This window comes from Camelus ferus, chromosome 35 (assembly GCF_009834535.1).
Source record: "Camelus ferus isolate YT-003-E chromosome 35, BCGSAC_Cfer_1.0, whole genome shotgun sequence".
Lineage (NCBI taxonomy): Eukaryota > Metazoa > Chordata > Mammalia > Artiodactyla > Camelidae > Camelus > Camelus ferus.
The window spans coordinates 1,888,099-1,914,174 of record NC_045730.1 but is presented as its reverse complement, the minus strand read 5'-3'; positions in this window follow the sequence as shown (position 1 = coordinate 1,914,174).

Sequence of the window (26,076 nt, the reverse complement as noted above, 5' to 3'; positions counted from 1 at the left end):
ACTGCTGAGTTTTCTTGGCTCGCTGGCCAGTAATGCTCCAAATCACCCCACTGTATCTTAGAACTTACTCAAAACATCCGTAAGCATCTGGGAAGGCACGTAAGCACTTCCATTACCAGCAAGAAAACCTTCCTGCTGGACCATCGTGCGCATACCTAGCACTGAGATCATCGCCACGGTTGTCCTTCACTTTCCCACATTGATCACCCATTAGTCGTTTCAGAGTTCGAGGGGTGCCCCTCTGTTCTCCCAGGGCCCTTGGAGTCCACCCCAGCGTCTCTGGTCCTCATCCTGACCCCATGCTGCAGGGGCAGCACAAGTATCGAAAACACCAGCCCTGTACATCCCTGGAGACCTCTGGTTCTTCAGAATTTCACCCTGCCAAAGATGTCCACCCTGGAAGAGGCTGGAGGGAAGGGAGAAAGGACCTGGAGGTGGGAAGAAAGCCCCGTCCCGTCAGTTAGAAAGACACCTTTGTCGGGAACCCGTGTTGGTGTTTGCATATGAGCTTGTATTTTGGTTTTCACAACTCAGACCTGGAGTCAGCTAAGTAGCTCTGTTCAGCCATGCATAAAAGTAACCTGCTCCCTGGGCTGGTGGACAGGACGTCTGGCCACACTCCTCGTTCACCAGCGAGTACCACTAGGAGCATCACTGGAGAAGTGTTTGACGAGTCAGCTGTGCTCCCGTCTTGAACTTCTGTTCTCCCCCCGCAACAGACTTGTCATGTCTCCACGTGCCCGTTCCGACCGCCTCGGTCCACACCCGCGGCAGGTCTCGAAGGCCTGCCTGCCCCAGGGTGCCCCTCCGTCCTCACTCTGACCCCCTGTCACTGGATGAGCCCAACTGGTTTGAAAGCTTTGCCGTTTCCCTCCCAGCCAGCTCTCCCTGGCCCCCAAGCCCACTCCCTACTCCGTGGGGCCAAGTTCTTGCAAACTTGCTTTATATCCTCCAGAATACCTGGCACTTAGTTTTTTCTAAATTAATATTTGTCAAATTCATACGGATTACATCTGGAGACCGTTTTAGCATCACCAGCTGTGAGATCCTGTCTCAGAACTGTGCACCATGCCGTAATCCCTCTTTCTACCCCGAACTCCTGTCACTCCCAGGTGGCGCCTCACCAGGGGCAGGGGCGTACCTAGGCTAACAGGGGATTTTGGAGATGGAGTTCTAGTGCCCCCTCTGTTACTAGAGGGCTATGTCACCTTAGACCGGCTCTGCATGCATCCGCAAAGTTAGCCTGCGGCCCAGCCCTGGCGTCCCCGGCCGTGCACTGATGGAGGCCTGGAGCTCGTCCTGGGCTTGGCGGCCCCAGCCCCATGTCAGGCCTTCTAGTCCTGCCAGGACCCCCCGGGCTGCGTGCCCTCAGTTGCTGTTCCAGACTGTCCCCAGCTCTCCCAAATGCTCCCGAAGCCCGTCCCCTGGCTCTCAGGTCAGAGTCCCCGTGTGCACGGAGCCGAGTACCTGTGCGGCAGCTTCTGCCCCTGGGCGCCCCGTGAGGGTGAGGACAGGGGACCGAGACCCAGACTCACAAGCGCAGGGGCGCCCAGACCCACACTTCGCTCTGTCCCACACTTATCCTCCCAGGATGTTCTTCTGGAAGCTTCTTTGAGACTACTGCACCTTTTAACTCCTTTCAAAGTGAACTCAAGTCCTGCCTTATTTATGAAGCCTTTTCTGAGGCCATCATAATTAGTCTTTCTCAAGTGTCAGCCCCCAGATTATTTATGATATTGTGGCCATTCTGTTCTGCATTAAAGAAAATTGCAAAGAGTTTATCTTCCCTTTCATAATGCAAATTCCTTGAGACAAGAACTGGATTTAATTAATTAATCAGAGTACCTAGGCACAGGGCTCAGATTCATTCATTCATCCATCCATTCATTTTCTTCTTTTCTAATAAAATATTTATTAGGCGTCTGCCACATTTTATGTGCACAGGAAATAGGAAGAAATCGAATTGCTTTTTCAATTTCAGCGTGTGCCTTAGGCAGTTCATACACCAACAGCCGAACCCAGAGGAGTAAGTGAGATGCCCTCATATTTTTGTCATGGACCCCTTCATGTTTCCACATACAATGCTAAATTGTGCATAAAAAATAAACACCAATGTATGTAAGACGAGAGAGGAGTTCAGGCTGGGGTTGTTGAAGATTCCAGGAAGATGGAGTGTTTGCCAGAGTGCAGGCTGATCGATCCTTGAATGACAAGTAGGATTGAGAAGCTCATTCAAGGCGAATGGGGGTCAGCAGCTCCAGGCTCTCAGCTGTGCTGAGCAGAGGGCCAGGAACCAGGAAGATGCACGGACAGGGCTCCTGTCGGGAAGATGTGGAAAATCCATATGGGTGGGATGAGAATCAAATTTCAGGCTTTGAAAGACTTTTCCAAAAAATTATAGTTATTGTGTTACTTTCTGCTGTACAGCATAGTGATTCCGGTTTTTTCAGATTATATTCCATTATAAGTTATTACCAGATACCGGGTATGATTTCCTGTGCTGTACAGTATATCCTTGTTGCTTATCTATTTTATACGTAGTAGTTTGTATCTGTTAATCCCATTTTCCTAAATTTTCCCTCCCCCTCCCCTCTCCCTTTTGGTAACCACAAGTTTGTTTTCTGTGTCTGTAAGTCTGTTTCTATTTTGCATATACATCCATTTGTACTGTTTTTTAGATTTCACATATAAGTGATATCATATAGTATTTCTCTTTTTCTGTTTTATTTCACTAAGCATAACATTCTCTAGGTCCTTCCGCATTGCTGCAAATGGCAGAATTTCTTTTTTATGGCTGAGTAGTATTCCATTTATATATTTATAACATCTTGTTTGTCCAGTGTCTGTTGATGGGCACTTGGGGTGCTTCCGTGTCTTGGCTGTTGTGAATAGCGCTGCTGTGAACAGTGGGGCATATGCATCTTTTCAAATAGGAAATTTCGTTTTTCCTGAATGTATATACATAGGAGTGGGATTGCTGGATCATATGGTAATTCTATTTTTGTTTTTTTTTTTTAAGGAACTTCCCTACTGTTTTCCATAGTGGCTGCACTTTACATTTCCATCAACAGTGTTCGAGGATTCCCTTTTCTCCACATCCTCGCCAGTCCTTGTTACTTGCAGACTTTCTGCTGATACTGTTCGGACAGGCATGAGGTGATACCTCACTGTGATTTTGATCTGTGTTTCTCTAATAATTAGTGATGTTGAGCATATTTCACATGCCTATTAGCCATCTGTATGTTCTCTTTGGAAAAATGCCTTTTGAAGTCTTCTGCCCATTTTAGGGATGGATTGTTTATGTATTTCTATGAGCTGTTTGTATATTTTGGATATTAATTCAAATATTGCATCATTTGCAAGATTTTCTCCCATACCATAGGTTATCTCTTTTTAATCAGTTGAAAATTTTATCAGTTTGCTTTGCTGTGCAAAAGCTTTTTTAGTTTTAATTAGGTTCCATTTGTTCATTTTTGTTCTAATTTCTTTTGCCTTAGGGGACTGGTCCGGTAAGTATTGCTATGATGTATGTCAAAGGTCAGACCCTAAGCTAAGCTGCTGTCTCTGAAGTGGGAATTTAGGCCATGAGTGTTTATTCTCTTACTGGGAGGGTCACCCTGGCCCCAGGGAAGTCCACGTCCCACTGGATCTGTCTCACGTGGGGGCCTCCCTGCAGGGCTGCGCAGTGTCCCGGGTGACGGGTGACCGGAAAGCTGCCTGAGGAGGGGAGGAAGCCAGCCGCCGAGGGTGCGCCCGCCCCTCACTCCCTCGGCCCCTCCGAGTTGTACTATTTGAGGCCCAGTGGTGTAGGGGGGGTGCTTGAGGCTCCGAGACGTGGGAGAAGATGCTTTCTGTTGTCTGGCGGGTTCGGCTTCAGCTCCCCTTTCCTAAGCTCCCCCAGACCACGGTTCCCCCCTGTAGAGATGAGACGTGCGCTCGCAGATGCCGGCGGTGCCATGTGCGCGCGTGTGGTCCTGCCTGCGTCTCCAGGAGCCCGCGAGGGTCCGGCCGGGGCGTCACCCGGGCAGGGCAGGGAAAGGGTGGCTGAGGCCCGGCCCGGGAGGGAGCGGGAGGCCGCGGCCGTGTGCGCTGCCCGCCCCGCGCCCACCCCGTGCAGATGGCTTGCTGGGCGCCCTGGGGGCGCTGGGCCGCGAGGTCTCCTTCGTCCTCCCTCGCCCCGCCCCGCCCCGCCCCGCCCTCCGCCCCGCCCCGCCCTCCGCCCCGCCCCGCCCTCCGCCCCGCCCTCCGCCCCGCCCTTCCAGATTACCCGTGCGGGAGGGGCCCACGGAGAACAGAGTCAGTGGTCAACCCAGGGCAGGAGAAGGGAAGATTTGGGAGGGTTTCCTCAAATTACTTGAAATAATGAAAGAATGTTAAGAGTCATGGGATTCACGGTGCAATACTTTCTTTTTTCTTCCAAACGACTTACTTAAAAGGAAAGTGCTGAGATTCAGCCCTAAAGAGAAAGGAAGTCACAAGACGTAAGGTTTGAAGTGGCTGTGCCTTAGAGGATAACGCAGATATTTGTAAATTAATTACAGCAACTTCTTTCCGATTGCAGAAAGGTGAAGTCAGGATCTTTGCAGGTGGTGACATGAACTTCCATTACTGTTTGGGCAATGTACTACAGTTGTTCTCATAATTAAAAAATAACATTTCCATAAAACCTGCTCTAAGGGATTTTTGTGAAGTATTTGTGTGATTCTTTTGCATATTCATCTATAAAGAATATGCATAGTTTTTTCGCCTAAAGTAATTTTCACTTAGATGTACTGTGATGATTTTCTTGCCTGGCACGGTCTTGAGAAAGCATTTTCTATTGCTTAAGAAAAAATTAATAGACTAATTATATTCATTTAGGTTTTTTTCACCTAAACTCTGTTTTGCAGTTTGTATTACTTTAAAGCAATCTTAACGGTAAAATGAAAGGGAAAGAATAAACTGTAACATTTACAGAATATATTTCTAACTTAAGAAACATTTTCTGTATTCTGAACTTGTTACGTGGATTATGTATGTATTTCACAGGGCTCAGCTACAAAAAGATTTTCTGATTATGAATCTAGGTTCCCCACTTTTAAATATCAAGTGATCTCCTTGAGACTTGGTGTCTGTTGAGATGCTTTCAAACGGTGGTGTTACAGAATAAAATTTAACTGTAGCTATTATACATGAAAAGAAAAACCCAAACATGAAAGGAAACAGGAAAAAAAAGCGCTGAGTTGGCGAGGAAAAAGCCGGCGGTCTCTGCTGTCACTGCTTTTCATCAGCTTCATTTGTCTCTTAGATAAGACCAGTTCCCAAGTGACTGCAGGGTTTCCACTGGGTGAAGCTGAGCGTGTAGAACAGACCTGCGTTCAGTCTACCTCCAGGAATGTCCGTGTCATAAATAAGCACCCGACTGTATTAGAATAAATTGTGTGTCTTTGTTAGTACGGATTCATAGAAACCTAAAATGTTCCTCTTACACACAGTGGACGCTTTTCGTTTTTCCGTTTGCCTGATCCGTATTTGAACTTCCCAGCTGAAAACCTGAAGACAGGAAACCTGGAAGCCTAGGGTGTTCGTGGCGTTCTAGGAAGTAGGCCAGGCGAAGGGATGGCGTGGTTGTGGACACCCCAAGGGCGGTGGTGGGGCACGCTTAGCTGGAGTCTCAGGCGACTGAAGGTTGCTTAGCCTGCTAGCATCAGGTGCGAGGCTGGCCCCAGGTTAAATGAACTTTGCTTGTGTCAAATATATCAAAATCCAGGGATTAGCCAGATCTCTGTTGATTTAAAGCACCTGGGGTCTCTCCCATCCGTATGTTTTCATTTATGGGCCAGTTTACTGCAGAAAAGCTCAAAGTTCCAAAGCACATGGCCACAATGTTAAAGTGAACCGACTGGCTTGCACTCAGGCAGCGGGGAGGTCGTGCCCTGCATGTGTAAGTCCTTTATGAGCCACGTCAGCCACTGACTGATTCCGTGTAATTCTGGCGTAGCAGGTGACACACGTGTGCTGCACCAACTCTGTCCCCGGGGAGCCCTTGGGCTCCATCTGCAGGCCCTGCAGGAAGGGCCTGACTTAATGACAGGGGCCTCATGTGCATCTGTTAGGCTCCCAAACTGCCCAGATTCCAAAGAAATCTTCCCGCTGAGTTGAGGATGGCTCCAGCCCGCTCCGGGTCTCCGTTTTCTTGTACAGGGACCCAGATGAGGGAGGGGCTTTGCAGGGCTGCTGCTGGCATTGGACCAGCGGTCCACAGGCTCTTTCTTGCCCTAAAGAAATGGAGCAACAATGGCCTCATTATGGCAACCATGTGCTTACTGTCCTCACACTTCAAATGCTAGATCCACATGAGCATAACTAATGGGGCCATCAAAGAAATCGGTGCAAAGTCCTGATTTGAAAACACCCACAGATTGCACACTCCCCGGAAGGCTTTTCCCAGGGGAAAAAGGGCCGGGAGGCGGGTGGGACACAGCCAAGAAGGCTGCAGCCCGCTCTGGGCCAGGTCGCCCTCTCCTGATGTCTGTCTCTGAGCTCACCCTGGAGAGTCGTGGGGTTCCCAAGGAGACAGGGAGGCTGGAGTGTCCAGGCTTCTCCCAGACCCTGCGAGCCCCGGGGCAGGGTGTCCCGGGAGGGCTGAGAGGAGGCGTGTTTGGATGCCGAGATGAGGGGGTAGGGTGCAGCAGAGCAGACAAGGGGAGGGCGGGGGTCAAGATCAAAACAAGCTGACATGCAAGCGAGGAAACAGTGGGCAACTTTGCCGAAGAGCCAGATTCCCACCCCATGCAAATGCATAGGATCAGCCCCAGGAGAAAGGAGCAGTAACCATGGCTTCTGTAGGAACTTGAAAAATCTGCTGAGAAAACCAGGTCTGGAAAGTGCTCTTGAAGGCATCGGGGCCCCCTCTTCCACTGTGGATGGCCTGGTGGAGTCCCCTGAGCGTCTGAGCAAGAGGAAAGAGTGTTAAAATCCAATTTTAACAGGAACCAACAAGGTCAGGATGGACCGAGAGAAATCGGTCACTTGGGGACAGATGGAAAATTTCTTTAAAAGAGAGATGATTTTATCACATTGCTGCAGCTGCGTAAGTATGACTCAAGTCTTGATAACGGATCAAGCCAGTAACAGAGTGAAGGAGTCTTAGTAGGTGCTGCTTGACTACAAACCTCCTGCAATTAATTAAATAAAATGGATTTACAGGGCCTTCTGCAGGAGTCACAGGTAGCAGACGACACACATTGTACGAGACGGCCGTTGCAGATAACCCCGCTGGCGCGGGTGGCGTGGCTGCTCCCCGCAGAGGGGTGCACGAGTTTCGGGGTGTGACATGGGGAAGGCTGTTGCAGGCTCAGGTCTTCTCATTCTGCTCTCTCTTTCTCTTTCTTTGCTTCAAGTGACAAGGTGGGGGGAACCAACATGCTGTCTTGACCCCTCTCTCTCCGCCCCCTGGGAAAGCAAACCAGCCCAGCCAGCCTGGGCCTGGACCCTGAGCTGGGCCTTGGCATCCTCCCCGGGGGTGTGACTGTTGCCCTGAGTGTCACCATCAGTCAAGGCCACTCCAAGACCAGGACGCAGCAAGACAAAAACAAGATCTCCATTTCATTATTTCTGAACACACAGAACAGGAGCATAATACAAGCCGCAAAAATGACCGCATGTTCCACCTTCCCGGCAAACAGCGGAGGCTGCTGCTTCTTTCCTAGTTGTAGCTCTAGTCTTGCTGCTTCCTCTCGGCTCCTGGACAAGATTTATCACGATCCCCAGTCATCGAACTGTCCCCGCCTCCCGACAGTACCCAGTCCAGACTGGACCCCACCCCCTCCAACATCCCCAAAGCTGCCTAAGCCCAGTCCAGGAGTCCTTCTGACAGCCTCTCCCTGAGATGCCCCCACCGCTGCAGCTCCTTTGACCACCGGGTGTCCTGGCGGTCTTTGACTGGAAGGTGAGGACCCCCAGGCTCCTCCTCGGACACGCTCGGCCACAGCAGCACCTCGGCGCAGGTCTCTGGGCAGACGGCTGTCAAATCTCCCTTTCTTGTGTCGCCCTCTCCCTTGGATTGTATCCAGATTTTCAGATATTCTCAGATGCCACGTTGCTGGACATCCAAACTCAGTGTGTCCCAAACTAAACCCATCACCTTTCCCTCAGCGTCATCTCTCCACCCACGTGGCTCCCTCGTCTCCCAGCTCTAAAGGTGCCAGGTGTCAGGAACACTTAAGCCCTCGACCAAGTGTGAGATTCTGCTTGAGTGTTGTCCAGAAACTCATTCTGACAGTGGGAAAGTCTTTATTCGGGAAGGGCCCACTGCAGTGGGGGTCTGCCGTCAGGGGGAGACTTCGGGCTCCACTGCCGGGGGAATGAGGACAAGCTGGGGCTCAGAGACAAGGGGCAGGGTGGGGTCAGCGGGTGGAGTGCGGCGTCAAGGCTGGGGGTTCCGGCTGGAACAACTCAACAGGGTTCTCGCAGAAGGCAGGTGGCGGCCGGCGATGAGACAGCCTGGGGTGGAGGACGAGGAATCCGGTCAGACGTGGGCGGCGGGAGAGCTGCACTAAGCTGACCCACCAGGGTTCTTGCTAGAGCTGGGCTGAGCCCCCCATGGCCAGAGCCCTGCCTGGGGCCTGACCGGAGGGCGCCTCGCAGGGGCCCCCGGAGCGGGTCTGCTCAGGCTTCAGTATTCGTATTTTCCTTCTCTTGCGACTTCAAACAAAAATAGCACAACAGCCAACGTTTAAAGTGCGAGGATATGGCAACACACACGTTCTTCACGTGTGAGGATTTGATTTGGGGGGAATATTGCCCGAAGTGGCGATTTTCTTTTCAGATGGTTCTGTTTAAAACCTTGAGAAACCCTAGCTTTGTAAAATTCATCCTCACCACTTAAATGGTCCTCCCACCAGTGTGAATGGGGGAGAGACGCCACTTACTGAACCGTGAGTCACGGAGAGAAAGAAGACTCGGTTCTCCGGACGTGCGCCCGTCTGCGGAGACGGCCTCCGTCTGCCAGGTCCGCCGATCAGCTTAGAAGAGGGGCTCTGCTTCATCTTTAGCTAAGACCTGGGCGACAGCGGTGCTTGGCAGAAGTCTTATCATCTAAACGGACAGTTTCTGAGGGTGGGTTTCCATCCGAATCCCCGGAGGAGGTTCCTTTACTCTCATCTCATTTATTTCTCTTGAGAAACGTAGATTCTCATGTCCCCAACAAGGGCACCACCCCTGAGACTCTTAATTCGGAAGACTTGGGGCATGAGAGGCAGAAATCTGTAGATGAAAAACACAAGACAAGAAGCCCTCCCAGGTGACACTGATGACCAGCAAGCCTGAGAGGTCACTTATTAAACAAAACAACTTACACTCTGCACATTGTCATCAGGTCAGTACAATACATTCTACCTCAATATCCTTTAAAACATGAAGGTGAAATGTTACCTTTTACATAAAAAGTTGAAGACTGGATAAAGCAAAATGTTTAGGATCCTCTCCATAAAAGTTTAAAAATAAATGAAATCCAATATACATTTTTCAGTTTTTATCAACGTGTTTCATGCATAATATTAAACAAAATTTCTTTTAAATATAATTTTCCTTAAAATATCTCTTAGAAGCCCTTCCTAAATCTTGCTTCTGTCCCTAAGCTTCAGGACAACCCTTAGGAATAGATCTTTTAAAAAAAAAAAAAAAGGGGTGAGCTTTCTCTAGCCACATCTGTCCCGCGCGTCCTGAAGGCGGCTGGTTTGCCGCCTCTTCCAGATCCTGTGATCACCCCGAGTAGCCAATTCAAAAGATAGAATTTACTTTCACCAGGTGGTAAGGTTCTTGGGGACAAAATTATGTCTGTCCTTTCATTAGTGTCCCGGCTGCATTTACCAGCGTCTGACCCCGAGTGTGTGGTGACTCTTTGTTAAAGGAATGAATGAGCGAATTTAGAGCCAAGTAAGTGGACTGGATCTTCATGTCAGCAGCACAGATCATGACTGTCTCTTCTCACCGGAATGAAGTCATTTGTCCTCTCAGAAGTCAGAAAATGTACCTACCCCCTCATAAGAGGGGGGCCCGACACCACCTATGATTTGCAAGGTTTATGACAGGCTGTCTGTACAAACGTGAGATCACGTGGCATCAGGAAGTACTGGCCCCCTGGTCACAGATTTACGTCTGGCTGCCTTGGAAAAGGCGGTGTAATGTAAAGAAACAGGCACTTCTGGAAACCTAGTGACCCATGTTGGCCACTAATTTAATCATGTGAAGTCTTACTCTGCCCTTCAGCTTTCAGGCCAGCGTCTTCATGCACAAAATACTGTAGGAACTAGGTTAGGCATCCTTAGCAAGTCAGTGATCCTTTCTTAGTAGAAATTTTAAACCATATGGCAGAAAGGATAAGTCCAGTTTTGTTTTGGTTTTTTAAATATAGCAAAAAATGAGATGCCTGTGGTCCTGTGTTGGTTTTTCTGGAAGATGCCTTTTTCTGTATTGCCTTTCTTCATCTCATCCCTGTTTCTCTTTTTACTGTCTCGGTATCTTGCACGTGCTTCTGTGAGTTGCACTTGTCCCATGATTCTGGGCTCATCAGTCCTACGATTACCCTCTTCTTTCTAGGCTTTGAGGGGGGGGAGATGCGACACCCTTGTCTCTTTACCCACACCAGCCACAGCATCTGCTGTAACACAGGCGCTCAGTACAGCTTCACTGACGAGGTGGGTGGATGAAGACACACGGGAATGAGCAGCGGGCTGTCACAGAAAACAGAACAAGAGAAGCTCCCCGCGACCTCAGCCTTTTGAAACATGGATAAGTTTTATTCTATTTTATGTTTTTTAATTGTAGCAAAATACTCATCACAAAATTTACCACCTTACCCATTTTTAAGCGTACACTCAGTGGCATTAGGGCCATTCACGTGGTTGTGCGACCATCACCACTGTCCCTCTCCAGAACTCCTTGATCTTCCCCAGCTGCAGCTCTCTCCCCACTAAACTCTGACCCCCATCCTCCCTGCCCCAGGCCCCCGGCAGCCACGGGACCCTGGCTTTGCTACCACCTTTGACAGTTGTAAATAGTGCTGCTTTGAAGATGGGTGTTCAAATATCTGTTCAAAACCCTGCCTTCAGTTCTTTTGGTTAAACACCCAAACGTGGAATTGCTGGATCATGTGATAATTCTATGTTTAATTTTTTGAGGAACCTGCATGCTGTTTTCCATAGTGGCTGCACCAGTTTATATTCCCACCAGCAGTGCCCAGGGTTCTAATTTCTTCACATCCTCACCAATGCTTTCATGTTCTGGGTTTTTGGGTAGCATCCTGTGAGTGTGGGGTGTCCCCTGAGGTTTGGATGTGCATTTTCCTGATGATCAGTGATGTCAAGCATCTTCGCTTGTGCCCACTGGGCATTTGTGGTGCTTAATTTTTTTGATGAGGTGTTTATGGTAGTCAGCCCCATGGACGGGTGTTTGAACTTCTAGATCAAACAACTCAGTTGCTGTATTACTGCCCTGAATGGTTGGTTACGTGTGACCACCTGTCAGCCTGGAGCTTGGTATCTGTCCTCATTTGATTCTCACCCAAAGTGGGAGTGGCACATGCTGGTGTCCCCATTTTATAGTTGACGGTGACACAGCTAAGTGACTTCTCCAAGGCAGCATGAATAATTCTCCCAGCCAGGCTGGAAATCAGGCTCTGGGCGTCGAACATCAAGATGGTTTACTTGAGTGAACAGGTGGTGTTCGCTGTGTTGACAGACCTCGCGGGCACTGACTGCTGTCCACCAGGAGAAGGCAACGCCCCAGACCCACGACTCTCTGTCCCCGGGAACCCATCCCAAGTAGGAGAGACCCCTGACGAAGACACGCGTGTCGCAGGAAGCCCTTTTGTGCCATGGCCCATCCTAACCCTAACCGGCGCCCGGGCACGCCACTTTCTGTGTAAAGAAGTCCTTGATGTTTTAATACAGGTGACCCTTCAGCCTGATTAATGCTAGTAACTGAAATGCTGCTGTGCATAAAGGGAAAATAAATAGAAGGCCCTAGCTAAGCACTTTTTAAATTAGCCTTCGGGCAAGCTCATTAACCAGGCTGGAACTGTTTTGCATAATTTATGCATTATACACCTGCAGGCGCAGTGCCCGATAAAATAGACCATGGGGTCCGTGAAAACTGGTGGCATCGCCTCCCCTGCTGGGCTCGGGGCTCCATCAGCGTCTGGTGGATCTAGCCTGGTAGCCATGCGCCCGGGCCACCTTCCATCAGGAAACACATGTGGGTCTGGAAAAAGGCCGAAGTGCCCTTTTAAGCAGAAAATGACTAAATCAGGATCATTCGCAGCTCGGAGTAACCCCGTTTTCAACCTTCCCCTCTGCCCGCTCGCCACCTGAGAACTGCATCTCTGGTTTCAAACCAGTTTCCTCAGCGCTTCCTTTTCCCTGGGTTAGGAGCCTCACTGTCATTCCTCTAGGTCAGAGAGCATTCACACTTGTTCTATTGGAGAACAGCTGATTGACGATAGAGTGAGTTTCAGGTGCACCCCAGAGTGGTTCGGTTATGCGTACATGCAAACGAAGAGCATGTCTGAGAAGGAATCTTCAGGCAGTTTCCGGAGGGTTCTGTCACAAGGTTTCTCCCAGCAGCTCTTAGTGCTCAGATCGCTGGATCTGTGAGGTGAGTCTCTCCCTGATTTTTTCTTTAATTGCACTGGATTAGTTCTGTTTAGCCCGTTGCTTTGGGGGTGTCTTACTGACAGTACGCAAACCTCCGAGACAGAGCTGGGTGCACCCCCTTCCTCCGGGACGCAGCCTCGACTACTCGGCGTGGAGCCGGTCAGCCTCACCCCTGGAGGAGGTGCCGCCCTGGGACGTCCACACGGAAGACTCCCACCTGTCCTGAGGGCGTCCACCCTTCCCCCAGGTGCATCCTCTCAGGGGAACGCAGGACAGGAGCTGGCGGGGCAGGGCCAGGTCCCCCCACTGCAGCTCCTGACAGCCCCCCAGAGAACGGCAGGGAGTGAGGAGTCGATGGGGAAGACGGCACCCCGGGACCCTGAGGCGCTGAAGGCAGCCTGGCAACCCTGAGCTCAAGAGGGGAGGGGGCTGTCGAAAGGTGTCAGGCGGACTGCAAGGTAAAATGAGCTCAGTGTGCAGGAGCGGCTAGTGAGACGCCGGTGTTTCCCAAATCACCCAGATGAGCGCGTGGGGAACGCGGAGACGCTCAGGCACCACCCGTGTGAGCCGGCGGAGTCACAGCCTCCCCAGCGGGGCCTGGTCCCACGGGGGTCGCGAGCGGGCAGATGGACGCCAGAGCTCTGCATGCGAAGCCAGGAAGCAAAGAATGTTTCTGTATCGATTACAGGTTAAGGCGGTAAGACTTGGGGTAAAATACATTGTTAGAGGTCATTTTGCCCACGCCTCCTTTTTGCCTTTTCTCTATGTGGCTGCGAGGAAATCCTGCCTGGCACTGGTGACTCGCCTCCCGTCCCCCCGGACAGCGTCCTGGCCCTGCTGCGCTGCCTCGCGTGTCCCTGACGGAAGCCCGAGCGCCCGCGTTTCCCAAGTCACCTTGACCTCTAAACTCCATTTGGTAGAACGTTATGAGTCTTCCTTGAAACACCAGTTCTCCACAGTGAGCATTTTCAGAAACCATTCAGCACCAGTGTCCTCTCTGGCCTGGCCTCCCTCAGACTCATCGCCTGTCACACTGCGTCCCCCGACAAATCCACGACGGTTCTGGACACACTGACAGGCTTGTTAACCAAGAGGGTTAAGCTGCAACCTGTGAGGCCGGCTCGGCTGGCGACGTGCTTTGTAAACACCTGATTAACTAGTCTTATGCTCTGTTAAACAGTTCACATTCTTTAAATATTAAGTCATGAATACCCACATTTAAATAATCAGAAAAAACATATCCAATTCACTAAAACCATAAATCTATTCTATAAAGTTATCATTTTATCATCTTAAAACACAGAAGAAATGTGCGAGAGCTCAAGTGAACTCCAGGACTCGTTATTGAAACCATAGTTCCAATGGTGTCACAAGTACTAACCTAGGTTAGGCTCTGGTCGGGGTCGCATTTGTACAGACGTTGGGCGGAGTTGGGGGTACGTCCGGGAAGAGGGTGAGCACAAACACGAGACAGCCGGAGCCACGCTGGGACGCTCGGCCCACGGGTCAGGGAGCAGGGCTGGGAGACCAGGGACAGTCACAGCTCGCCCGACAGCGCACCCCGCAGCCGACACTGCGCGGACCGCAGCAAAAAGATACAGAGAACAGTGACGTAGTAGTTCCCTTGGGAGATTAGCACAGATACTTTGCACTGTAAAATATGTAAGAATTTTGTACATGATTTGCAGCAGAAAATGCTCAGAACATGTATAGGAACAGCAGCTGACAAACTGTATCAGTGAGTTATGTGTGAGTGACTGGCATACGTGGGCTACAGTTCTTTTCAAATGAACGTGGCTTTCAGCCTAAAAGTTAAAAACCCATTGGCACAAAAGGCTGGGTTTTCCTGAGCCTGAGGTATTCGGAAAGCACTTGAAGGAATCTCCCTGAGCTTCTGCTACCCTCAGTGATCCCCGCTGAGCTGCTCTTGAGTCAGCTATGTTGAGAATGATGCATCCTGTATACACACTTGTCTCCTTTCAAGGCACCAGCCCTTTTCATGACACCGGCACAGCCATCACAAGGGAACCATGATCTGTCTCTTGAGCTCATTCTGGGTCATTGTCAGGTCCCGGCAGAGGCCGGTATGCCCGTGGACTGGCCAGGGTTGCGTCTGCTCCGGGTCAGCTTCTATCCAACCCCGTCACCTCTGCAAAGGTCCTCGCTGGCCACGGAGACGGAGGAGCTGGGCTCGGAGGCCAGACGGCCGGGTGCAGATCCGGCACCTTCTCTTACTTGCCATGAGATCCTCCCCGAGTTGCCCACCTGTTTGTGCCTCCCTTTCGTCCCTGAAAAGTGTGATGACAGCAGCCCCTTGTAAGAGTCCACAGCCTTGATGAGCTGGTGACACAGGACACTTACGAGGCATCTGGCACAAGGCCCAGACTGGATAAACCTCAGGAATTGTGCTGATTTCCCGGGATAATAGAACGGCGGGAGGCCTCGAGTAGGGGTGCCGGGTAAACACAGAGCACCCAGCTGCTCTCGGATCTCAGGTGGACAAGAAGGACGTCTTAGCGTGAGCAGGTCTGTGCGTTGTTGAATTTCATTTGTTAACCCCGCCACCCTCATCCAGAGCTTCTCAAACTCACCTCCCAGGGGCCGGGCTGGTGGTACCCACAGCCACACACTCATCCCCAGTAAGCACTTCTGTGCCCGCCAGCACAGCCTGTGACATGACAGGGCTCAATGCGAAGTGAAGATGGGGCGTCCTTCGTTGGAAAGGTGTTGGGGGTCCCCGACAGCGAGGGCGGAACCCTGCACCAGGCCTGGCCGGGGGGCCGCCCAGGTCGCTGAGGGCGAGAAGCCCTGGCTCGTTTACCCCGAGGGCCCCTGCGTCCTGTGCAGGGCGATTACTCCACCTCAGCTCCGCGTCTTCACTAACGGGACTCCCTGCGATGCATCTGCCTCGCTGGGCTGTGGGACGGGATGAGGACAGTGACGCCAGCTCTCGGCGACTGGGCTCAGACGAGCCCGTTTCTGTGCTGAGCTTTCGGGGGCGCTGTGCTCCGTCTCCACTCGACGCCCCCGCCCTGTGTGTCTCACGTCAGAGGCAGAAGTCGCCCGGGCGCCGGGCCCACCGTCAGTGGCCCACGGCCCTTCCCGACAGAGCGAGACTGGCGTCCGGTTCTCTCTGGGCCCAGCCCTGCTCCCACCGCCTGCCGTGCGATCGAGAAAACTGCTTAACAAGTCTCCTCCGAGCCTCGATTCCTTGCCCTGCCACTTTTTTTTTTTTAAATACAGGGATTCACCCTGGAAACATTTTTGTAAATGAGCAAATAAAGACTGGCACCGTGGCCCTCTGAAATCGAGGGTGCTGATGCGGGCAGCGGCGTCTGCAGGGGGAGGGGATGGAGGCAAGAGCCCAGAGGTCTCACGAGCCCGGTTTCCTAGAATTTGGTCCATGTAGCTCGGGGCCGTTTGTGCAGTTCCAGAAACCGCCCGCCTTTGCGCTGAGCGGCCCCCTGTTCCTCCTTCCACTGCCCTTGATAGAAAGCAAGGGGCTTTGTCACGTCTGCAGTGCCTTTCATTTTCTAGGCTGGATTGATTCCAAATAAGCATTCCTTTTAATTGTTCAGTAGTATTTACTGCCTTTGCTTATCAGAAAGTCATGGTGCATTTAAAATTCTATTTTTTTTTTCCTGGAGCAAATCATTGGTCCTTCTCTCCACCCACTCCTGCATTTTAGCCATTTGTGAACTTGAATTCCTGGGCTGGGGGCGGACCTGACTGCTCAGGGCAGTTACACTGGAGGTGAATCTGGAGCCTGGCTGGGCTTCCCAAAGCGCCCGTCTGCTGAGAGGTGTCACAACCTTGTCAACAGCTTGCAGCAAAGAGCTCCCTGTTCATACGGCCACATAAAGTAAGATAGGACTAATCTGGTTTTTTAAGTGGCCTTTTAGAGAAGAAAAAAATCATTAACCCTGATCAGGTTTATTTAAGGTGCCTCTTCAACCTGCTGGTTTACTTGTAACGTGTCATTTGTACCGGAACAGCATTTCCACGACACACTTCTGTGTGCAGACTTGCAATTTCAGTGACTGGGCCCAGGTCTGACAAGGGCCTACATCTGTCCTTCATCCAGAGAGCAAGCCATTGTCCACCTCCTTCCTGACGTCACTAGCCTGCCTTGTGATGCCTTGTCCTTAACCACGTCTCCGCCCGCCGCAGCCCGCCCGGAGACTGCGGGCCGAGTGCGGTGCGCCGACTCCGTGATAGGATCGCGGGTCTGATACAGACTCTCTCATTGAGATTGGCAGGGGCAGAGTGTGCTTGTCCCCCGCGGACCCAAGTGAGGGTTTCTGTCTTTCATTTTTATCTCTGAGACTGTCAGCTAATAATGGCATTGTTCCAGTTTCGGGACAACCTGGAACTCTGAGTCACTGCGGAGAAGGCGGGAACATGCAGGTGCCGTGGCTGGATTTCATTCACTTTCTAGATTTCTGCGGCAGTGTCTCTGCGTTTGTGCAGCGGCCTGATAACGAGAGCTCTGCGAGGCTCGGAGTCGGGGGAGAAGCGACGCCACCGGGGCGCCTCACCTGCCGTGCTCCCAGCGACCGGGGTCGGCCTCCAGGCCAGGAGTGAGCAGAGGCTGAAAGGGGGGACAGGCCAGGCCGGGAGGGTGGTGCCGCAGGGCACTGTGTCCATCCAGAAGGGGACAGCACTGTTGATTTCTGCCGCCGGTGTACAGGCCCCATGCGGGGCAGGGGGGTGCTGGGAGGTGGGCGCGGGCCCGCGACAGACCTGGCCTGGCTCCCCGACTTGCTCGCTGTTTACGCCCTCGGGGCTCAGGCTCCTACTTAGAAACTAGGGGTGACTATAGACCTTCCTTGGGCTCACGTGAAATGGGAGGTTTGACAGAGAGCACCTTGTCCAGTTAAGAAAAAGGAAGGAAAAAAAGACCAAGAAGAGCCCTGCTGGTCCGTTAGCGGGAGGCCGGCGTGGGCGCCGCAGAGGACGCGACCTGAGCCAAGCTGCTTCAGCACAGACGCGGGCTCACAGGAGACCGCCGTGTCTCAGTGACCGCGGGCGTGTTTGCAGCTCGTGATTCTCCACAGCGGCCTTTATCGTGCTGTCGGCCCTGAAGGGGGAATGATTACAATTTAGAGCATCAGTTTTTCAGACTGATCACAGAATCACAGGCTTGGAGGGGCCTCGGAAGGCTGTCTGGTTCCCTCTCCGGCCCCCAGACTGGATCGCACTGGAAACGTCCAGGACAGACTGATCGCGTCCTGATCCATCATGATAATTGTCCGTCATAACAGTCACCACCAAGCAGACGCTACGGTTCCCTTAGTCCGACGCAGACTCCTTATTCTGCCCTCACCTGTAAAAATTTAAGATATTCCTTGTGTTTTAACCATAATCATAGCCTTGGGAATTCTTCGCCAAAATCTTGTGATGGTCTTTTCTGCTACATTTTAACTGAACGTCCTCTTACTTTATGCTCAAACCCGCAGGGCGTGTTTGTTCACTGCTCCTTGCCCGTGATTTTATGTGTCTGCAGCTATGAGGAAGTCTCCCAGGGTTCGCATACCACGTGTTTTTATGACAAAGAAAAATATTCACAAATTGTGGTTAAGTGAAAAAATAAGCTCACATTCTGGGGGAAAACCAGCGATAAAGGAGAAGACAAGGTGGTTAAATAGCCAGATCCTAGCACACGGGGAGGACGACCCGTGCAGACGTTCACCATTGCCGTCGCGGTCCCTGCCATCAGAGCACAGGGCCATCTGTTACGTTGTTTTCCCCCATGTTTTGAAAGCTCTGAATGTATTTCGGAATTACGGCATTAATGCTGTAATAAGTAGAATATTAAAATACAAATGAATAAAGAGATTGATTGAAGTCAGAGACCAAGGAAGCATCCTGAGACTGAGTGGAGGCAGGCGGGCAGGTTCCGAATCAGTGGGACTGCGCCCACTGCACTGTTCTGTCTGGACCGGGTGCTCACAGGCTGTGGGAGGAGGAAGGGAGGCGCAGCTCATCCTCTGTCTCCAAATGAGTGACTCTCTCCATTTCTAGACTCTCTGTTGGGACCAGAATTACCGCCTAAATGACCAAATAGCCCAACGTGTGTGAACATCCAAAGGTCTATTTTAGCCAACAGGACTGTATTTAGCAATCAGTAGGGCTGTGGTTAAGGTTTGACTTGAAGAGGGGGAGATGGGTAACGACGGCTATACCCACTTTGTAGCATTTGTCCCCTGTCCATGGCCAATTTCCAGGGTCAGTGATGGTGCAAACCGGAGAGAAATGTGCACCATTGGGCTTCGTGAGCTGTTGTGAGCTGGTCCCAGCACCCCACTGGACACAACTCCAAGGCTGCTGCTGAGGATTTCCTGAATTTCAAGCTGTCTGTAAAAACAGAGGAGCTGTGTGTAATCAAAACTTGTGTTACAAGTCAAAGAAGACCTAACTAAGTGGAAAGCCACGCTGCATTCAAGGACTGGAGGGTCCCACCCAGCAGAGGTGCCATTTGGCCCCAGACTGGTGTGTGCAGTTCCTGTCACAGTCCCCGCCCACTGTAATGCAGGCTGTGCAAATATAGGCACGTTTTTTCTAAAACTGATATGGAAAGTAAAAGAACCTCGAACAGTCCACACAATTTTGGGAAAGAAAAATAAAGTGAGAGTACGTGCTTACGACAGCAGCCTAACTTACTCCCCAAACCTCCCACGCCTCCGGTGTGCCCTCTTCTAGGTCAGAAGCCAGGCGGATGCACTACCCTGGGCAGCTCTGAGCGGGGACGGTGGGGGCGCCAGGACAGAGCAGAGGACGAGGCTCGGCAGGACAGCAGAGCTCAGCGCATGGGCAGGGTCCCCAGGGCCCCCCGAGATTGCACTGGGGCCCAAGAGCAGGAGGGGAGCAGCAGCAGAGGGAGGGAGGAGGACCGATCCCTCCTGCGCCGTCCTCCGCTCTGTTCCTCCGAGGGCCCCAGGGTCTCAGCTGTGACTCCGGAACAGCCTGTCCCCTCCCTTTGCTCTGCAGACTTCAGCCCCTGGCAGCACCCCGCCAGTGTGCAGGCAGCCACGGCCGCAGGATCAGATGAAGAAATAACCTTCCGATTCAGAAACGTGGCACGCTGGACACGGGGCAAATGGCGCGTGTTTCCCTGAGTGTGAAAATACTGCCGGGGATAACATATCTTTGCAGTGGAGACAAGCTGCAGAAATGGCACACAAATGTCACCCCAGCACTTCCCGTGAAGTGCGTTCTGAAAACCAGCTCTCTCTTCCTGCCGTGTCTGCGCGTGGCTCTCACAAATGTGTCAGTGTTGATATTCCTATTGAAGTCATCGGGAAGTAACCGGGGCAGTGGCCCCGGCTCAGTTACTCTGCAAGGAGAAACCGAGAGCTGGAAACAGGGATGAAGTCTCTGTCTCAGAGGAGGATTTCCTCTACTTTTGGAAGAACAGGGGACACAGGAGGAATGTCTTAGATCTAAATTTTTCTCTTCCAAGCTGGTTTTCAGGACACGTGTCAGCAGCCCTGCAGTGGGTGACAACACAGGTTGTCTCCTGTCTACGGGAGCCGCACCCCCCGCTCAGGCAGGGCCTCCGGTAGCACCTCCCAGCACAATGCGCAAGGGGTAATTACCGTCTGTGCGCATCCGTCCTTGGAAAGTGCTTGGCGCCAAGTGTAGCGCACCACCAGCCAGCCATATGGCGCTGCCTCTCCCACGGCGGAGTTTTTATTCAGAAGTTACCGTGCAGGCCCTGATTTTTGGCTGCCTGCTTCCCAAATCTGCCTTGTGAGGCCTCCTTGCTGTGGTGCCTCTCAGGAGCCGCCTTCAGATGCAGGGAAAATGGTTCATAATTGAACCAAAGAGATTCTTTTAATGAACTCGCCCCAGGGGATACCAGGGCCTTTTTATGAGCAGGTTTAATGAATCACAATGAAGTTCATCACAGGAGACACGTGGATCCCTGCAGAGAAGACAGGAAGTGGACTAGCGCACCCTCGGGTGGGCAGGGGCCCAGGGGATCATCCGGAACACGGGGCACAGAATGAAAAGAGTGAGTGTCCTGAGTGGAGGGCTGTGTAAATACAGCACACGTGACCCCTAAAGGCGCGTTCGACAGAAATGCGATTCTGTGTACAGATGACCTCCGGCACTTTTCTATCAGCGCTCTTAAAGCTTGTTTTCAGACTTTGGTTCTTAAACAAACAGTTCCTTCCCCTTAGGACTATTCAGATGTCCGCTCTGTGCTGTGGTCTTTTCCAGCCCCTCTTCTTGAGTCTGCCAGTATCTGGCCCCCAGCACTGCAGGAGCCATCCGAGGGCACTCCCTCTGCCATCAGACTTAGACCCGAACCCCCTGAGGTCAGGGGCGCAGAAGGCCTGGCCTCCCCTCGAGGGTCTCGAACCAGGAGAAGGCCAGTGAGCAAGCCACCACATGGCACATTCTCGTAGGCTGGAGTGAGCGTGGAGAGCACTGTACCACCTGGTAGAGACGGACCAGGGCTCATGGAACTTACACCTGGTGTGAGACGTCAGGGTGACGCCTGCCGCCAGCGACACTCTGATGCTCCTCCGCCCTGCATGGCGCCCCAGAAACTCAGCCGCGTGGCCTGCAGGAATGGGCCTCCGGCTCTGGCTCTGGGGAGCCCCGGGGCGGGGGACGGCAGCGGGGGTCTCAGAGCAGGAGGAGGAGGGAGTGGGGTGCTCATGCCCCTGCCCCCACCCCGTGTTGGCCTCTAAGCTCCTGCCCCGCTGGGGCCTCGTCCTCTCCACACCTCGATCTGGGGCCCCTCCGATAGACACCTCTTAGCTATGCGGCTCTAGGCGCCCCATTTCTGAACTGGAGGAGAGCGAGCAGGTCAGGGAGCCGTGTGCGGGCGGTGGGGGGAGCCCGCTCTCTGATGGCTTTGTGAGGAAAATCTGATAAACATCCTTCTCATTTGTCCAATGGTTTGTGATAATCAGTACAGCTGGATAGGAGCAAAATACCAATCAATGAATCAACCTTTAATAACCATTTAAATGGAAGAAAGATAATAGCAAATAGAATAATTTCATGACAAATAAGTATTTTTATTTAAATATTGCACAAAGTTCAGAAATGAATTAGATTGCCTCAGTGGAATTCATTTTCTCTATGCAAATTTGTCAATCTTGCCAAAAATTTAATTGAATTATGTTTTTACATAGATGGAATGTGTATGAACACAGGAAATCTGAGAGTTTATATACACAAATATACAGAGATTACAATATTTTTTTCTTCAAACACTATTTTTGGCTTTTGTGTACATACACATAAGTTGTTTTAGTAAAATGGAATTCAATCACTGAGGGTGATGAGATTAATAGTCCCTTTGCATTTCAAGTGAGAAACCTCTCCCTCTGATAACGGCAGGTTAGTGCTGTGGGCAGGGCTGAATGGTGCCCCCCCCCCACCAGCTTTACATGTTGAAACGCCAACACCTTGCACTTCAGGGTGCGACTGCATTGGAAGGTAGGGTCTTTAAAGAGAAGATTAAGTTAAGTTGAGGCCACTAGGATGGTCCCAATCCAATATGGTGTATGTAAGCACAGGAAGTTTGGACACAGACCCCAGGAATACGTACACACAAAGGGGAGACCATTCGGACACTCAGTGAGAAGGTGGCCGTGTGCACGGCGAGCAGCGAGGCCTCAGGAGAGACAGCAGCGTGCATTCTTTCTAGAGAATAAAGCAGCATTCTGGGCAGCAGATAGGCTTTCATATTTTTCATACACAATGTCTAGCACTCAATCAGAAATAACAGAGCAGAAAACAAAAATGAAGTGAAACAGTGAACAACAGAAGCGGGACTCAGGTGAAGCTGTCAGCAGACATGATTCATGTGTTTAAGGAGCGAAAAGAGGAGTCAGAGAACGAGGAACTACCAGCAAAGAACCAGAGGCAGATTCTAGAACAAAAAAGCACAATAACCACAATTAGTAACAGCAGCTGAGGAAAGGTGAGGAGAAGCTAGTGAGCTGAAGACAGGTCAAGAAAAAATGCGCAGAGTGCAGGACAGAGAGGCACGTGCAAGTCACATTCCAGCAAGAAGAGGAAAGGAGGGAGAACATTTTCTGAAAAAAATGAAACTGACAATAAAACACCAAGCCCCAGGGTCAGAGCCAGACAGAGCCCAGCCAAGCAAAACCACCCCGAAGTGCAGGGCGGCCCCCGAGTCGCCCTCCTGAGGCGCCGGGCCCGGCGCGCGCCCGCCGCCGGCTGAGGGCTCTCGGGAAGCGAGCCCCTCTGACGTCTGCTCTGTGTCCGCGGGGGACCGACGTGTCCCAGGACACTGGAGAAGCCGCTCACGCACCGAGCAGGGACCTGCCTCATGTACTCAGGCGGGACGCCGTCCTCGGCACCACAGCTGAGTCGGAGCCACCCGTGGGCTGAGACGTGGCCCGAGGAGCCGGACGTGCCTGCCGTGCGCCTCGTTCAGAACTGTTGTTTAAACAACGGCTGGTATCGTCTCAGGCCTGTGTGTCCCGCTGACCTCTTCACAAGGTCACAGCCTCCGTCTGTGTTGGAGGCTGGGCCTCTGACCATCACTAGTAACGTACACTGCCCCCGTGACAGGAGCGCTGTGCTGGACAAGTGTCGGAGCACTCCAGGCAGGCCCAGGGAACGTCGAGAAGGGACATTGGACGGATTCTCCGTCATGAGCAAAGCTGTCACTGCAGGAACTAAACGGATCCTTGGAGTCGTGCTAATCAGCATCAAAGAATACTTCCTGAACATTTTGGGAAACAGACGAAGGCTTCGTCCTTACCCACTGGGAGCTTAGGATCAGTGGCTTAAACCATTCCCATTTGTTTGGCTACTGACTGTTTCTCTGACTTTTGCCAAATTTATCTAAACCTGAAGTGAATTGAAAAAGCGGCATTTCAAGCAATTTTTAAAACAGCTAGGGGAGAAAACGCGAGCAGGAAACCCTGAATCGGGTGCCACCAGCTGAATCTGCCGTCGCGCCCTGCTGTGGAAGGTGACATCCTCAAGCCAAGACTTCAATCTCTCGCAAACCTGGCAGGAGCGCGGAGCCACCTGTGATTTCTTCTTTCTTACATAACCAGCCAAATTAATTCTAAACGAGCAATAAAAGCCGAAGGTTTGCAGCCAGGCACCCCCAGGGAGGACGTCTCTCCAAGCCCACTGGCACTTTGTATTTCTGCCCTTTTCCACTTTGGCATGCTGGATCGTATGCACGTCATATTTGCAAAGAGGAAAAGTCAGGAAAGGCGTTATTTGGGGAGTAAGTTTTCCTCGAGAGAAAGGTTGTCACAGACAGTCTGCTCAGATCAAAGACAGGCTTCGTGCTGAGCCCCGGCTCCACCCGTGCGGCTGCTGGCGCCGGCCGGACGGTGTTCCGTGTGATGCCCCTTTTATCCATTTATTTTTTTGGCTGCCTGTACCTTCCGCGCAGGCATGAGTCTTACTGCACTGAATGCCTGATACTTCGGTCACAGGAAGCTCTTTCTCCATCACGAACTATTTCAAGCCTCATGAAAAGCCATGGAGAAAATGGAATGAAGACTCAATGCCTCGCATCATTAAAAGCAGCAGTTTGCATCATTACCTTAGCTCTTATTGTTTTAAAGAAATAGACCAGTATAATTACAGTTTAAATCTCCCATCTCTGCGTCTCCAATTCTTCCATGTGATCTTTTCTGAAAGAGAACGCCTACCACGGTTGGGTGTTTATTCAGCGCCAGTACTGCTGTGGCGTTTCTGCATTATGTGAGGGCGCATATTCATAAACAGGGCGTTAAAATTTACCCACACAGCATGAGCCCACGGCATTCTGCAGCTTACGCTGTTTATTCCGTATTTTCTATGGTTTATCTATTCTGACCCTTTAGCTCCAATTCACTCATTTTAACAAACAGAAAATTCTGTTGTAGAAAGGCACCGTCTGCGAGGACCCATCCTCCTGCCCGGGGACGCGGCTTCCCTCCAGGACAAGTCGGGCCGCGGCGAGCGTCCTGGGACACGTCTCCGTGTGCGTGTGCGCGTGCGGAGCTCCTCCGGGGAGCACGCCTGCAAGCCCTGCGTCTGGCCCACAGGCCTGCGCCGTCAGGTGTCTGAAACGCCGCAGGAGCGCCCCCCAGAGGAGCGAGGACCTCCCGGGAAGCTCCCCGTGGTGTCTGACCGGACGTGTCTGGGACAAGCAGGCATGTCCGCCTCCAGGCCGGCCAGGTCACAGCTGGGCAGGGGGCGATCATAACTTTATCAACAGCCTGCAGCAGAGCGTGCCGAGGTCAGCGTGCCCACGGGAGACCCGCCGAGCTGGAAGGCGTTCGGGGTTTTGTGTGAGGAAACATTTAATCCCCAGTCACGTGATCTGGCAGACAAGTGGTTGGCCAGCTGGTGGGCACCCAACACGCGCCTGCCTGAGAGTCAGCCCACTCCGTTATGTAATGAACTGCACTCTGTGCGTTTAATTGGATTGTCAGCGTCCAGCACGTAGGGTTTTACTAATTTAATAGCATCTGATTAAATGACCCTCACCTTGTAGAAACAGCTTCTCCTTGTCTTTGAGCATGAGTGCTCCTGCCTTACTGTCCCCAACCCGCCAGGGCCAAGGAATCACAAGATACTGCGAGTGGGAGCCACCCAGGGAAGGTGGGAGATGCTCGGGGAGAGCGGGCAGGAGGCTGGCGGGACCCAGACAGCTGAGGATCAGCCCCGACCGGCAGGGGCCCGACTCCAGCTGCACAGATGTGGTCCCCGCACCTGGACCTCTGTGCAGCGTGGAGCAGGGCTCTGACCTCCCTGGCCCGGTTTCCTCCTCTGTAAATTGGAAACAGCGATAATCCTGCCAGCAGCCACTGAGTCATATACTTTAAATGAATGTATTTCATGGTATTTGAGTTATGTTGTCATAAAGTCGAGTTTTTAAGAAAGAACAAGAATGTTGGGGGCGCCCATGGCTCCCTGGGGGGAGAGGCTGGAGTGTGTGCACTGTGGGGTGGGCGCACAGGCAGAGACGGGGACCCTTGGGAGGCAGGTCCACTGAGGGCCCTTCCTTTATACCGTAGGCTTGGGGGCAGCCATGGGCAGTCTGCGCCGGACATCCTTGTCTGTGTTCACCAGCGTTCCCTGGATTTGAGTGACCACATCTCAAATGGCACTGGGGTCTCAAAAGTCCCTCAGCCTCTGGCTTCTCTGTCTGACTTTACAGTTGACCCAGGAACGAGGGGCGGTTCCTGTCCCCTTCTTTCCACTGCACGCAGCCTCACGTGCTCCAGCAAGGCGCCGTCGCAGTTCTTGCCCATGAAGGATGAGGGGGGTTCTTGTCAGTGCACATCACGCCGGTTCGGACCCTTCCGTGAGGGGCTTGGCAGAAAAAGAACAGACTCTCGTGAGGCTTCTGACCCCACACAGACACCGATCTGTGTTTCATTTGCAGTACCGGGGCTGGTGGTGGCAGCCCTGCTCCCTGATCCCCCACATCCTG